Source organism: Rana temporaria, chromosome 1 (assembly GCF_905171775.1).
Source record: "Rana temporaria chromosome 1, aRanTem1.1, whole genome shotgun sequence".
Lineage (NCBI taxonomy): Eukaryota > Metazoa > Chordata > Amphibia > Anura > Ranidae > Rana > Rana temporaria.
The window spans coordinates 489,287,050-489,301,982 of record NC_053489.1 but is presented as its reverse complement, the minus strand read 5'-3'; the positions used below and the strand labels follow the sequence as shown (position 1 = coordinate 489,301,982).

The 14,933-nt window shown below is 43.8% G+C and overlaps 1 protein-coding gene across 3 annotated transcripts in view; it reads left to right on the top strand.

Moving 5' to 3' along the window:
• SEC24D (SEC24 homolog D, COPII coat complex component) overlaps nucleotides 1–14,933 on the top strand; it is a 164,864-nt gene that overhangs the window by 90,534 nt on the left and 59,397 nt on the right. The gene's annotated exons all lie outside the window — the stretch shown is intronic.

The following is a 14,933-nucleotide window of genomic DNA, read 5'->3' as shown; positions in this document are numbered from 1 at the left end:
AACCCCTTGTGGTACATTTTAGGATGTACCACTCTTTCTCTTTGTTCTCCTTTCTTTCCCTTTTATCTCTCTCTTTCCTCATTTCTTTTTCTTCATCCATCGCTGTCTTTCTTGTTCTTTCTCTTATTCTTCCTCTCCCTTTTTCTTTGTTCCTCCCCCTCTTTTCCTCTCCCTTCCATGTATTTTCTATTTGTATTCCTTCTCTTACTTCTTTGGGGGGGGGGGGGCAATGGGATGAGTGGAAGTGCTGGTGGGGGGAATGAATGGGATGAGTGGCAGTGCTGGCAGGGAGTTGGGATGAGTGGCAGTGCTGGTGGGGGGTGGAATCAGTGGCAGTGCTGGGGGAAGTTCTGATCAGCCAACTTAGAAGCTCTTGATCAGGGTCATTTGCTGATCTGAGAACTGTAGTGGGGACTTTTAATGGGAACTATAATCACAGGTGGTGTTACTCACTGTGTCTCTGGCTTCACTGTGTCTCTGACTTTGTGGTATCTCGTAGCAGTGACATCAATGCCGAAATCAGGAGATTGGGTCTCTTCCAGACCCTCCCACTTCACATTCCTCACCAGTCAGCTGACCATTAGTCTCTGCCCCCCCAGCCATGCCGTGAATGGAATGGGCGGCTGCAAAAAAGCTGAGTGGATGGCCACGGGCTTCAGGAACAGCCCAGCTGGGCGGCCACAGGCTCCAGGGACAGTCCTGCTATGTGGCCGCAAAAAGGTTAGGAGAGTGGTGCAGGCTTCAGGAACAGCCCAGGATTCAGTGACCCCTGCCAAATCATCATTCGACCCCTGAGGGGGTCCCGACCCCCAGGTTGAGAAACACTGCTCTAAAGGCTAATAAAGAAGGAGATAGCCGGGCAGATTGGGGTAAGGAGTTCCATAGGCTCGGAGAGGCTCTGGAAAAGTCCTGCAGACGAGTGTGGGAGCAGGTGATGACAGAGCTAGAGAGCAGGAGGTATTTATTTATTTTTTAGATCTGCTTTAAGCGATTGCTATGAGTTATTGACCATTGCACCATAATAGCCCCTTGCACCCCATATAATGTAAGCATATTTTAAAAATCTATCATTTGTTGGCTCTTAAGCAGCCAGCCATAGACAGTTTGAATCTAGCCCGGTTCAGTAGGCACCAGATGAGATTCGAACCATGTATGGGCAGGCTGAATGTGCCCAAGTTGATCGATCAACTTGGGTACACCCAGCCTGTTAAATTTTACATGTGATTATTGCTAGCAGCTATTATATCCGCTAGCAGTAATCACTGTGTTCTATTGGTGGGGGGGGGGGCCTGGTGAGAATTCAATGGTTCCACGGGAGGGATTCTCTCATCAACACTTAGGCCTCGTACACACGACCAAGTTTCTCGGCAAAAACCAGCAAGAAACTTGCTGTTTTTTTTTTTTGACGAGGAAACCGGTCGTGTGTACATTTTTCGACGAGGAAACTGTCGAGGAACTCGACGAGCCAAAAAGAGACCAAGTTCTCTTTTTCCTCGACGGGAATGGAGATAATTGGCTTGTCGAGTTCCTCGACAGCCTAACAAGGAACTCGACGAGCAAAACGATGTGTTTCGCCCGTCAAGATCCTCGGTCGTGTGTACGAGGCCTCAGGCCTCGTACACATGACCGGTTTCCTCGGCAGAATTCATCAAGAAACTTGGTGGGAGATTTTTTTTGCTGAGGAAACCGGTCGTGTGTACATTTTTCAGCGAGGAAACTGTCAAGGAACTCGACGAGCCAAAAAGAGAGCATGTTCTCTATTTGCTCGACAATAATGGAGAAACTTGCCTTGTCAAGTTCCTCCACAAGCCTAACAAGAACTCGACGAGGAAAACGATGTGTTTCGCCCGCCGAGTTCCTCGGTCGTGTGTACGAGGCCTGACTGTGTTTGATGGAGGAATCAATCTACGGCCGTCTTTTTTGTACTGACAAAACAACACAAACCAAAGTTCTTTCCCACTTTTTATTTATTGCAGAGCTATATCTAATACTGTATGTGATTACATTTAGACAGACTACCCAGACCTTTGTAAAGTGGTAAAGTGTTGCATGTGTCAGTTTTTTTTATAAATAGCTTGTAGAAATGTATGTACCCTGCTCTTAATTACTGCCATTAGCACATATATTTTACTTCACATCATTTCTTTCACAATGGCAGGAAGTGTAAAACATGCTTTCCAGTAATGGTATAACCTCCGGGCTATTTCATTGGCTTTCACAAAACACCCCAGTACAAAGCTTCATTTTTACAAAACAATCGGTGCATGACTTCACTTTATTTCCTCAAGGATTTGGCTTTTTATTTATTAAAAAATAAAATGAGGCTTAGGAATGGGCAATAGCTGTCAGTAGTTCCAGTTTACAGTATGTCACCACCTTAACCACAGTTACAAGCAAGGGCAAGAGTCAGAAATTATGTACATGTTGAAAGATCTTTGCAGTTCAATTCTCTGCAATAGAAGAGATTGCAGTGCTTAGTGTTGCCTGCATTGGACTTATAAGGTTGTGGTGGGTTCATTTAGGTCAGTGTCCTATCGAGAAATGCCCCCTATTGAAAAATTGCCGGCCGGAACTGCGTAGTTTACATCAGCTGTTGTCTCGCGTTGCCGAGGCACATTCATGTAGGAGAGGGGCGGATATTTATGTGAAGGGGGTGGATATTTACATGACGGGCAGTGCTGGGGGCAGAATTTTTATCGATGGCCAAACAAATCTACTAAAGAAATCTTTATCTAATATAGAAAAAGCCGCCCTTCAATTGACTAAACACGCCCCGCAAGCGCTCAAAATGAATAGAAGATGAAGATTTATTTTGCAGATTTCTTTGGCCATCGATCAAAATTCTGCCCCCAGCACTGCCCATCATTTAAAAATCCGACCCCTTCAAGTAAATATCTGCCCCTCACCTACATGAATGTGCCTCGGCCACGCGAGACAACAGCTGATCGTAAACTCAGCTGTTCTGCGGCGCATGCGCTGTTCCCCCTGGGCACTATTCGATAGACGGGTACTTCTCGACAGAACACCGGCCATACATGGCTTAGTATTTTTTGTTCAGCCAACCAGCTGAACAAAAAAAAAAAGCAACAGATTTCCCTATCCATAGATTTAAGGTTCTCTGTGTCTTTGTCCCGGAAAGTGGGACTCCCCCATCAGAATACACTGATCAGCACTGTGGCCTATTGGCTACATGCACTGATCGATTGCTGGTTTTCCAGCAATACCATTCAAAAGAAGCCAGTCTAATGAACAGCTTCTGTTCACAGACAGGGCTACAGGGATCAGAATTTGTTCGGTTCCTGCTGAACTGGTCGCATTTCAATCAATGTATGGCCAACTTTAGAATGCCGCGTACACACGATCGGTCAAACCGATCAGAACGGTCTGATGGACCGTTTTCATCGGACCAAACCGATCGTGTGTGCGCCCCATCGGTTATTTATCCAAAGGTTTAAAAAAAACAATCTTGTTTTAAATTTAACTGATGGATACCTAACCGATAGAAAAAAAACGATCGTTTGTAGGCACGTCCATCGGTTAAAAATCCATGCATTCTCAGAATCAAGTCGACGCATGCTTGGAAGCATTGAACTTCGTTTTTTTTCAGCACGTCGTTGTGTTTTAGGCCCCGTACACACGACCAGTTTCCTCGGCAGAATTCAGCTTCCGACCGAGTTTCTGGCTGAATTCTGCCGAGAAACCCGGTCGTGTGTACACTTTCGGCCGAGGAAGCCGACGAGGAGCTCGGCGAGGAAATAGAGAACATGTTCTCTATTTCCTCGTTGTTCTATGGGAGCTCTCGTCCCGCCGAGCTCCTCGGCGGCTTCAGGGCTGAACTGGCCGAGGAACTCGATGTGTTTGGCACGTCGAGTTCCTCGGCCGTGTGTACGAGGCTTTACGTCACCGCGTTCTGACACAATCGTTTTTTTAACTGATGGTGTGTAGGCACGACTGACCATCAGTCAGCTTCATCGGTTGACTGATGAAAACGGTCCATCAGACCGTTTTCATCGGATGGACCGATCGTGTGTACAGGGCATTAGACAATAGTGTTCCAATATGGCACGTGAAAGTATATGCAAGGAAGTGAACTCAAAATCACTCTTCATATTGCTAAGCTAACCTTGGTCAGACAGTTCTACAAAACATTCTAATTGTCTAGGCTTCCTCCCTTGGGACATCATAAAACACAAAGAAAGTTTTTTTTAAAGGAACACTGAAGAGGATTTTTTTTTTTTTAAATAACAAACATGTTATACTTGCCTCCACTGTGCAGCTCGTTTTGCACAGAGTGGCCCAAAACCTGGTCTTCTGGGGTCCCTCTGCGGCTGTCTCGGCTCCCCCCACAAGAACTTTCCACCTTTGTGCAAGCTCTCTCGCATGGTGGAAAGTTATTGCGGGCGCGCTCCCGTGAATCAGCCGGCGGCTATAGCCGCTCACTGTATCACTCGGCCCTGCCCCCTGCGTGCCACGTCATTGGACATGATTGACAGCAGCGCGAGCCAATGGCTGCGCTGTTATCAATATCCAATGACGAGCTGACTTAAGCTGGGGGAAACCGTCGCGGGAACGAGCCCACAGAGTTTCGGGGCTTAGGTAAGTAAAACCGGGGGCCTGGGGGGGCCGTCATTGCCAGGTTTTTTTCACCTTAATGCATAGTATGCATTAAGGTGAAAACAAAAAAAAACCTTTACAACTCCTTTAAGCTGCATTTCCATTAATTCAGCTATGATGATGCACTCTAAATCCAACTGATTTGGTGTATGCCTATATTTCCTTTTCCACATCTGTAGAGTGGGGGGCAAATCTTGCATCCACCATTGGGCGATAACTTTACGTGCTAAAAATAAAGTTTCATATAGGAAAATTGTGTGATATTTATCTGCCTCTACGTCAGGCAATAGCCCCAGAATGCACAGCTTAGGGTCAAGTACCACAAGGGATCCCATATTGTTGTGCAGAAAGTGGACAACCTGCATCCAGTAAGTCTGTATAATTGGACAGCTCCAAATGAGATGATAGAACGTGCCAGTCGTGGATTGACACAGACGACAGCTTGGATTGGCTGTTTGTTGAAATTTGGCCATTCTCAGTGGTGTTAGGTAGGCTCTGTGAACAATGTACAGTTGCGTCAGTCTATCTGGCTGTTTAGGGGATGCAGTATTTCGTCCCAGTCCACGTCCCAGTCCACGTCTTCTATTGGGCCTACATCCTGTTCCCAAGCCGTCTTCCCCTTCTAAGTAACAGCTACTGTGCCCCTATGTCTAAAAGCGTAGTACAGGTGCGAAATAAGCTTGGAGGGGTCACTCCCCAAAACAGCATCTAGCACCGGTGGGGGTTCCATCTCTACCTCCAAAGGTGTATGCCTATATTTTATTTATTTAAGGTACTTACTGTATTTATCGGCGTATACCGCGCACTTTTTTCCCCTTAAAATAAAGGGAAAATCGCGGGTGCGCGATATACGCCGAAACCCGCTTCATGCGCTCAGTTTGAATGCCTGCGCCGACATATACCGAGTGCAGTACAGTCAGCTACATTTGGCCAGGCTCGGCTTCGCTCGTGCTCACGCATAAACGTCACAGAGCGTGAGCACGAGCGAAGCCGAGCCTGGCCGAATGTAGCCGAGTGTACTGCACTCGGTATATGTCGGCGGAGCCGTTCAAACTGAGCACGGGAAGCGGCGATTCGACGGGGAGACAGCGCGGGAGAAGCCGGGAGGACACCACCGAAGCCGCAGACGGATGCCGGACCCGACGAGGCCGCCGATGGACGCTGCGCAAGACACCAAAACTGTAAGTACTAAAACGTTTTTTTACAGGAATTGCGGGTCCACATTAGGGGTGCACGCTATACGCCGGAGCGCGCAATACCCTGATAAATACGGTAAATATATATATTGTACATTCACATCAGTCCCTTCACTTAGGGAGCTTAGAATCTCTAAGGCCCCTAACTCACAGTCATACATACAGAATCTCACAAAAGTGAGTACACCCCTCACATTTTTGTAAATATTTTCTTCTACCTTTTCATGTGACAACACTAAAGAAATTACATTTTGCTACAATGTAAAGTAGTGAGTGTACAGCTTGTATAACAGTGTAAATTTGCTGTCCCCTCAAAAAAACTCAACACACGCTATTCATGTTCTAAACCACTGGCAACAAAAGTCAGTACACCCCTAAGTGAAAATTGTTTTTGAAGGGTCAGATTTGTATCACTCTCTGTGTCCCTGTTGAGGAGTTTTAGTCTCTCTAACATGTCAATGTTGGCTGGAGTTACGCTTCAAAATTCCATTAATAGAAAAAGAAGCTTTAATTAAAAAAATCATATCTTGAGCAGTAAGGCCCCTTTCACACTACTGCGACTTCAAAGTCGCACGATTTTACCGCAATTTTATGAAATACCTGTGTAAGTGGCATAAAAATGGGACCAAAGTAGTGCAGGGACTACTTTGAAGTCGAAACGACTTGAAGTTGTACTAATATGAATGGTTGTCATTGGAAATCATGGCAAACGACTTGTCACGCTACTTTGCCATCACAAATTGCAGGACAAGTCATATAAGTGTGAACAGGGCCTTAGTGTACTTTGGATTTGTGTTTTTTTTTCTTTTTTTAAGTATGTAAATAGGAAAAAATGAGGGCATAAAACATGTCTGAGATGTGAGGTTTTCATTACCCTTCCTTCTATTCCAGTATCTATGAAGGTGGATCTAGACCATATTTCTGCCATAGGATTCTATGCTACTTACCTTAGTAGGAAGGGAAGTGTTATGCTTTACTTTGCTAAAAAAAAAAATCAGTAGCTAAAATTTAGCTTTTCCACTACTTCTTTGTTGGATCTAAGTGCAGGTTTTCCTTGGCATTTCAGGTGGGGATGCACCGCTAGCTGTGATGCCCACAATTTACTACAATGTGGTGTGCTGCAGTGAGCAGAAACTACACATTCTGTTATTCCTCACCCATTCTACAGCAGTGGAGGTGTGTACCACTCCGCAGAGACCACGCAGTACCATTTTCTTGGAACATCGGAACATACTGCTGTATTATAGCAGTGGACTGAAAACACTAAGGTGATAACACTGATTACCATTTAAACAGATGGTGTCATCATCATCCCCTGACTTAAAGCGGAGGTCCACCTAAAAAAATATATTAAAAGCCAGCAGCTACAAATACTGCAGCTGCTGACTTTTAATAAATGGACACTTACCTGTCCAGGGTGCCCGCGATGTTGACAGCCGAAGCCGATCAATCGCTCGGCTCTCGGCTGCCATCCTCGGTGAGGAAATCAGGAATTGAAGCATTGCAGCTTCACTTCCCGGTTCTCTGCTCTGCATGCGCGAGTCGCGCTGCGCGTCCTAACTGGTCCCCGCTGACTTCTGGGACCTGTGTGTTTCCCAGAAGACAGCGGGGGGGGGGGCGTAACCCCTGCGGGGGTTTATGCCCAGAAGTGGGTGCAAATACCTTTATTATACAGGTGTCTGCACCCCCCTCCCCCTGAAAGGTGCCAAATGTGACACCGAAGGGGGGGAGGGTTCTGAAAAGCGGAAGGTTCCATTTTTGTGTGGGCATCCGCCTTAAGGAGGGGCACACAGTGGTTTCTGGCAGGTTGTCCATACAGTGCTTTACTATAAATTATGCTCATGCATTGAGAACACATTCGTGACTGCTGTGTGATATGTTTTTTTCTCGTATTCAGCCCATACATGTAGCCAATATAAACATTCTCATGTGTATTTGTTGTATCTATGAGTGTTTTTTGATTATTATGTGAAACATGACTTTCTATAGAAAAGTAACTGTTAGTCTGCTACTAAAGTAACCAAGTAAGAGCAGCTTGATCAAAGCTAGGTACATATCGCTTGCCACAGAACCAACTAGATGTTCCAAGCCCAGCTGGGAATCTTTGTTGTATATATTGCCCACATTTTTGGCTTTAAAGTGTTATTGTAGTAAAATCAGTCTGTGTATGCAGTAAAGCATGCTTGTTATACTTACTGTGGAACCTAAGGGGTTATTACTGCGCATTGTGAAAAAAAGGCTGTTTGATCCTTTTAATCTTTTGATCCTTTGCTTCTTCCACTGTCCCCAGTTCATCTCCTGATAAGACAGAGCCTTTGTAGTCACTCTGCACATGCTCAGTTTGGTGCTCACACATGCTCAGTTTTTTTTTTTTTTTTGCATGTGATCGGCTCAGGGCCAATCAGCACTGTCCAGACAGAGGGTCAGGGGTCCTGCAGCCTCATAGGACAGTCAGAGTAGAATGAACATTTCTCCTAAACGCTTTAACCAGACACTGATGGTAGTCACAAGACTGCTATATATTGCTCATGAGAAAGGGTATTTAGCAGTTTATAGTTACTAAAATAAATACATTTTTCCATGTTCTGCATACTGTGGGAGACCAGATATAGTGAATGCAGGGTCCTGGGTTTAGTAACACTTTAAGGGGTATTACTGTTGAGAAATTATTTCAATATGAAACCAATGACACCTCTAGAAAGATTGTAATTTACATTTAAATAGGATGTTTCAAGAACTCCATTAATCATTAAAGTTTTCGACTTACACAGATATACATAAGGAACTTATTAGGAACTTCAAGGCACTTTTCAAAAAATATATTTATAAAACAAATCAGCCTATAAATGGGGGATTTGCTCAAAATCCATTCTGCTAAATATTTCTCACCAATTTCTTCCAGATAACTTGTATAATGTCACCAATAGAGAGTAGCTGAGATATTTAATAAAAGAGTTGTTATAATAAGCTCCATGTGCCTATGGATTTCATGGCTTCAGCGTCTATTAATCTTCCAGTGACAAGCTCATTTTCACTGAAGATACCATGCCATATTTGTCCAAGAGTTACTCTATGTGACTCATAAGCAAGTGTTTCTGTGATTTTGGACGAGTCCCAAGTTTTCTTTTTGTCGGAACAAGTCCTGCTAGACATTAGAATTAACTTGGATATCCTCATTTAAATTGCTGCGACACAGTCCTTTCCCTAAAAGAGAAGTCTTTTCAACTTTGAAACTTGAACCTCGAGACGCCAATGCCGAGAGATTTCTTTTCCCTTTGGCAATAAGTGGGTAAAGTAAATGAAGCAAAAGTAAATATCCCAACTCTGATTATTTGTAGAAGAAAACAGTATTTTTGGCAGAAAGAAGATCTAAACAAATATAATTCATAATGGCTGCGAATGCACTGCAGTCCTTGGTTTGTTTTATCTGTCAGATACCATGTTTAACATATATATTATATACAAGTACCATGCTTAACATACCGTATATATTATATACAAGTACCATGCTTAACATACCGTATATATTATATACAAGTACCATGCTTAACATACCGTATATATTATATACAAGTACCATGCTGATGTTTAAATACTGGTTCGTAGTGACAAGTAAGTAAGTGGGATGTAGTCATCCGTTTTACTGCTGAATTAAAAATATTAGTGTTAATATATTGTTTTTTCTAGTCTTCTCCATTATATGATGCAGAAGTAGGATGAATAGAATTTGAATTTAAAAATAATTTCAATAACAATATTTTAATATGTGGGTGTCATGCTTACCCCGAAGGCAGGTGCTCAGACACTAAAGCTGGCTACTGTGTCACCTATGGCAGCCCCTTTTCCCATAAGGCAAGCAGGCCTACTGGTACTCGGTTGCCCCCAGGTCTCATACACAATGCTATAGTGCCTGGCTACCACGCCAGGGCAGGCACAAACTGAGCAGGTACTTGTGGTTGGCAGACAGGCAGAGAGGTTTAATGACAGTCCAGGTAAAAGGCAGGTAGAGTTCAGAGAATAGTCGTTATCCAGTCCAAGGTCATACACAGGGAAATCCAATCTTAGCAGGGCATACAGACAAGGGCCTTGATCAGATATTACACACGTTTCACTCTCTATCTTAAGCATGAGACTGAAGGCCGATTCACACTGGTCCGACTTGCATACCGACTTCCAGAGCGTAAGTCACAAGACGTGTCAAAATCAATGGTTTTCTATGAAAGCTGTCTTAACCGGTCCAACTTTTACAATGCTCCCTGCACTACTTTGGTCAGACTTGGGCAAGGTTTCAACCCATTGATTTGAATGTAAGTTGCACCCAAGTCGCATCATCATCTTAACTGATTCGACTTGTGGCATGTGACTTGTGCTCTGAGGATCTTGAGGGTCAACCGGCGTGGATCTCCCCCAAAATCCATACCAGAGCCTCCACTGCCCCAAAGCACCAACCCCCCCTATGTTGAGGGCATGTGGCCTGGTATGGTCCAGAAGTGCTCACTCGACCCCCCCCCCCCTTTCCTGACCTGCTGGGCTGCATGCTTGTATAGGGGTCTGGTATGGATTTGAGGGGGGGACCCCATGCCAATTGTTTTTAATTGTGGCGTGGGGGTTCCTCTTAAAATTCTCCGTCAAGATCCATATCGGATTCAAAGCCGAATCCTGTTCATTGAAGTCGCATGGAAGTCGGACATGAAGTCACAGGGCACAGTCGTATGAAAAGACATGCAATAATTTCCATGTTAGAACAGTGTGAACTTAGCCTGAATGTTTGACTGGTGTATAACAGGTTTGGTTTCCACCCAAACTGACCACATTAATCACCTTACAGGTGGACACAGAGACAGGGAGAATGCCATAGCCAAACTCAGGATACTGGAATAAGGAGCAGGAGCGTCTAGACGCTCCTGACATTGGGCTTATCTTTCTTACTAGCATATGGTTTAGATCACTTTTTTTTTTTTTTAATAATACATTTTATCTATGTAGGGCCTGTTTACGCCATAAGAATTGGTCTGCATCGGGCAGTCTTGGCCAATGCAGTCCCAATGAATAGACAAGTCAATTTGTTTAAGTTTTATGAATTTGCAATGGTGTGCATGCTGTACAATTAGAAAGCATGCTTTGGTGCATAAAATTGGATGCAGTGCCATTTGTGTGACAATTCAATAAAGTTGCATTTTTTTTTTAAATAAACAGTGCAATGCATCATTACAATGTAGTAATTCCTCTCCCTTTATAGCAGGCATCACTAAATGGCGGACCGTGTTCCAAAAACAGACCAAATGACAGTCCTACCCGGACCGCAGCTCCGCCACTTAGCAGCCTGAATATCGTCTCCCAGCTGACATTCTCCTTCCCTGCAGCCGCTACAGCATTCATCCTATAGGAGGCAGAAGGCATGGCATGTCCAGATAGAGGGCAGAAAAGAGGGCGGGACATGCGAGATGTGCTTTTCAAGTTCACAAGATGGTGATTTATTGCTAGGATGCAGGGTGGTCCTAGCAACGAACCACCTACCTGGTAACATGGATTGCAAGGAAGGAAGGGGACTGAAATTCATGTAAGGAGGGGGGGCTGTCAAAGGGACTAAGATGAAAGTAAAGGGGGGGGCTGTGAAGGGAACTGAGATAAAAATAAGGGGGGGAGTTTTGAAGGGGACTGAGCTGAAAGAGATGAACGTAAGGGGGGCTGTAAAGTGGACCTGGGTGCCAGAAATGGGGGTTGTAAATGGGACTAGGGTGCAAGTAAGGAAGGGGGGCTGTAAAGGGGACCAGGATACAAAAAAGTTTGTGGGGGGGACTTTGGAGAGGACTGAGATACAAGGAGGGGGGCTGTAAAGGAGACTGAGATGAATGTAAGTGCTGGCTGTAAAAGTGGACTGAGGTGCCAGAAAGGGGGGTTGTAAAGGGGACTTCGGTGAAAATAAGGAAGCAAGGGTGTGAAGGGATACAGTGTAAATAATTTATCATGGATTTCTTAAGGGATATTATTGATAAATATTACTGCCCCATCCACAGTAATACAAACCGCATTCTTCATGTTCATTAAATAGTTGTCCATTATTTGCTTGGTGACCCTGTGTTCTTAACCCCCTCAGCGGTATTCCCAAGTCTGGCTCAGGGTGGAATTTCAGAACCAAAAGCGGTAACCCAGAGCCAGACTCGGGATCGCCTCACAGTGTCCACAGGCATGGTTTACTTACCTTGTCCCTGGATCCTGTGATGCATCCCCGCTGTGTAATCGAGCGGCGTCTCCTCGCTCGATTCACAGTGCCGAGTGCCGCCGAGCTCTGTTCCCTGCGACGTTATGACGCACAGGGGGCGGAGATCGGCGCCAAATTCAAAAAAGTAAATAAACACATTACATACAGTATACTGTAATCTTATAGATTACAGTACTGTATGAAATAAATACACACCCCTTTTGTCCCTAGTGGTCTGCCCAGTGTCCTACATGTTCTTTTATATAATAAAAACTGTTCTTTCTGCCTGGAAACTGGAGATTGTCCATGGCAACCAAAAAGTGTCTCGTTATGTCAAAAGTGGTTTTAGACCAGCTTAAAAACAGCGATAATAAATTAGAATCCCTTGCAGAATTGAGCGATATCGATTTGTGGGTAAATTCGTCATCAAACACTGAAAGTACCGTAATAATTTTTATTATTATTATATTATTTGTTATAACTATTTATATTTATTTATTATATTATAATTTATGATTTTGTGTTTATAAATTTTATTATACCCGGGGTGTCTACTAGACTCTTGTTTGGACAGATTTAAGTGAGTTATTCCTAAGAATTACAGGCCTACAATATAAAACGCCAAATTTCCATGCAAAATAATTGTACCGCTTTCAGCACCTAAAATCTGAAAGAATCATACCGCCAGGGAGGTTAATAGACACAGGGTGACTTACACATAAGAGGGACATGGCGAACTGAAACACAGGTTTCCCAGTTTTCTCCAAAAGCCCCTATGCCGGCTAGGTCTGTCACAATAAGTTTGCAAATATACAATGAGGTAAACTTTGAAGAAAACAAACATTATATATAAATCATTCACAAAAAATAACCACATCTTATACAAGAAAATGCAAAAACCGACCTCCTTTATGAACAATAGAAGAACAAAAACTAAAGTTTTTATCGGCATATAACATGCACAGGCATATAGCACACACCTTCATTTTGAGGGGGAAGTTTCAGGAAAAAAACTTAAATTTTAAATAAAGAACTTTGAAGCAAAATAAGTGTCAGTGCCCATCAATGCAGCCTGATCAATGCCCATCTTCAACTTCACAATTGCCCATTAATGCAGCTTAAATCAATGCCCATCTTCAACTTCACAATTGCCCATTAATGCAGCTTAAATCAATGCCCATCTGCAACTTTACAATTACCCATTAATGCACCTTGATCAATGCCCATCTGTAGCCTCACAATTGCCCATCAATGCAGCTTGATTAATGCCCATCTGTAGCCTCACCATTGCCCATCAATGCAGCTTGATTAATGCCCATCTGCAGCCTCCCCATTGTCATGAATGCAGCCTGATCAATGACCATCTCAGAGAGGGGGGCAGGGATGAGCGCCATCAGATTACATACAGCGAGAATCTCCGGTTTACTTGGTGGCCTCTTTAATACAAAGTCCCACCTCCTGGATCGACTTCTATGATAGACAGACCACTGGTCCAATTCCAGCCTAGGAGAAGGGACTTTCTATTACAGAGGTGGCTGAGTAAACAGGAGATTCTCGCTGTATGTAATCTGACGGCACTCGTCCCGCCCCCTCCCCGTTCTTCCCGAGGCAGCCCAAGTTGCAGTATCGGTGTATAACACGCACACACTATTTGCAGGGTGAAAAAGTGAGTGTTATATGTCAATAAACACTGTAATAATAATAAATGTGTTTATATATATATATATATATGTAATAATTAAAAAACATATTTCCTACCCTACACACAACATAAAGTGCTGCAATTTGACAACAAAAGTATGTATTTATTTATGCGCATGTTGGCCTATGGGAAAAGCCCTCGGATCCACAAGGCCCCCAACCAACTCCTAAAGTAAATACATGTAACAGAATGAAAGCTATAATGACCAAAAATACAGATGAATAAAAAATATATATAAATCAAAGAAAGGGGGTTAATCTTACCCCATGCAGTAGTACAGTATAACCAGTTGCAGCTGAAAGCACTATATAGTTATGGGATATGGGAAGGGGACTTTGGGGTGAGGTTAATACAGCCACTGTACCTGTCATAAGAACTGGTCAAGAGTGCTGACTAGGCCTGCCCTTTCTGCTTCCCTACTCTGTTCATAGATACTAAAGCTTCTATCAATGGAAAGTGCTTTATGAATAGAGGACGGGCGGATGAATTAGAGGTCCTCCTTCATTGCTAGAGCATTTTGCACTGATAGAAGCTATAGTACAGCTTCTATGAATAAAGGAAAGAGGTGGAAAGGGTGGACATAGTCCACGCTCTTGATGAGTTCTGTGGCATGGCATTTCTGTGTTGCACTAAATATAGCCTTATACACACGATCAGGCCTCGTACACACGACCGAGTTTCTCGGCAAAAACCAGCAAGAAACTTGCTGGGAAATATTTTTTTGCCGAGGAAACTCGACGAGCCAAAAAGAGAGCATGTTCTCTATTTCCTTGACGGGAATGGAGAAAATTGGCTTGTCGAGTTTGACAGTCTAACAAGGAACTCGACGAGGAAAACAATGTGTTTTGCCCGTCGAGTTCCTCGGTCGTGTGTACGAGGCTTCAGACTTCCATCTGACTTTTTGTGTGAATGGGCGTTGGCTGTGAACATGTTCTGCATACACCCGGCAGAACATTTTCAGCCAACTTTCACCAAATCACGTGTTTTTTCAGCTCTTTACTGCCACCCTTTGGGCAACTTCTGCTATTGTTGTCTGATGTTTAACATTGGTTCTCAGCATGCGTGTTTGTACTTTGGATTTTAGTCCGATAAACTTGTGTACATACGATCGGATTATCCTTTATCGGACATTTGTTGTCGAAAAGGTTGAGAGCATTCACGTCGAACATTTGTCCGATGAAAAACCAACAACAATTGTCCGATGGAGCATACAGACAGT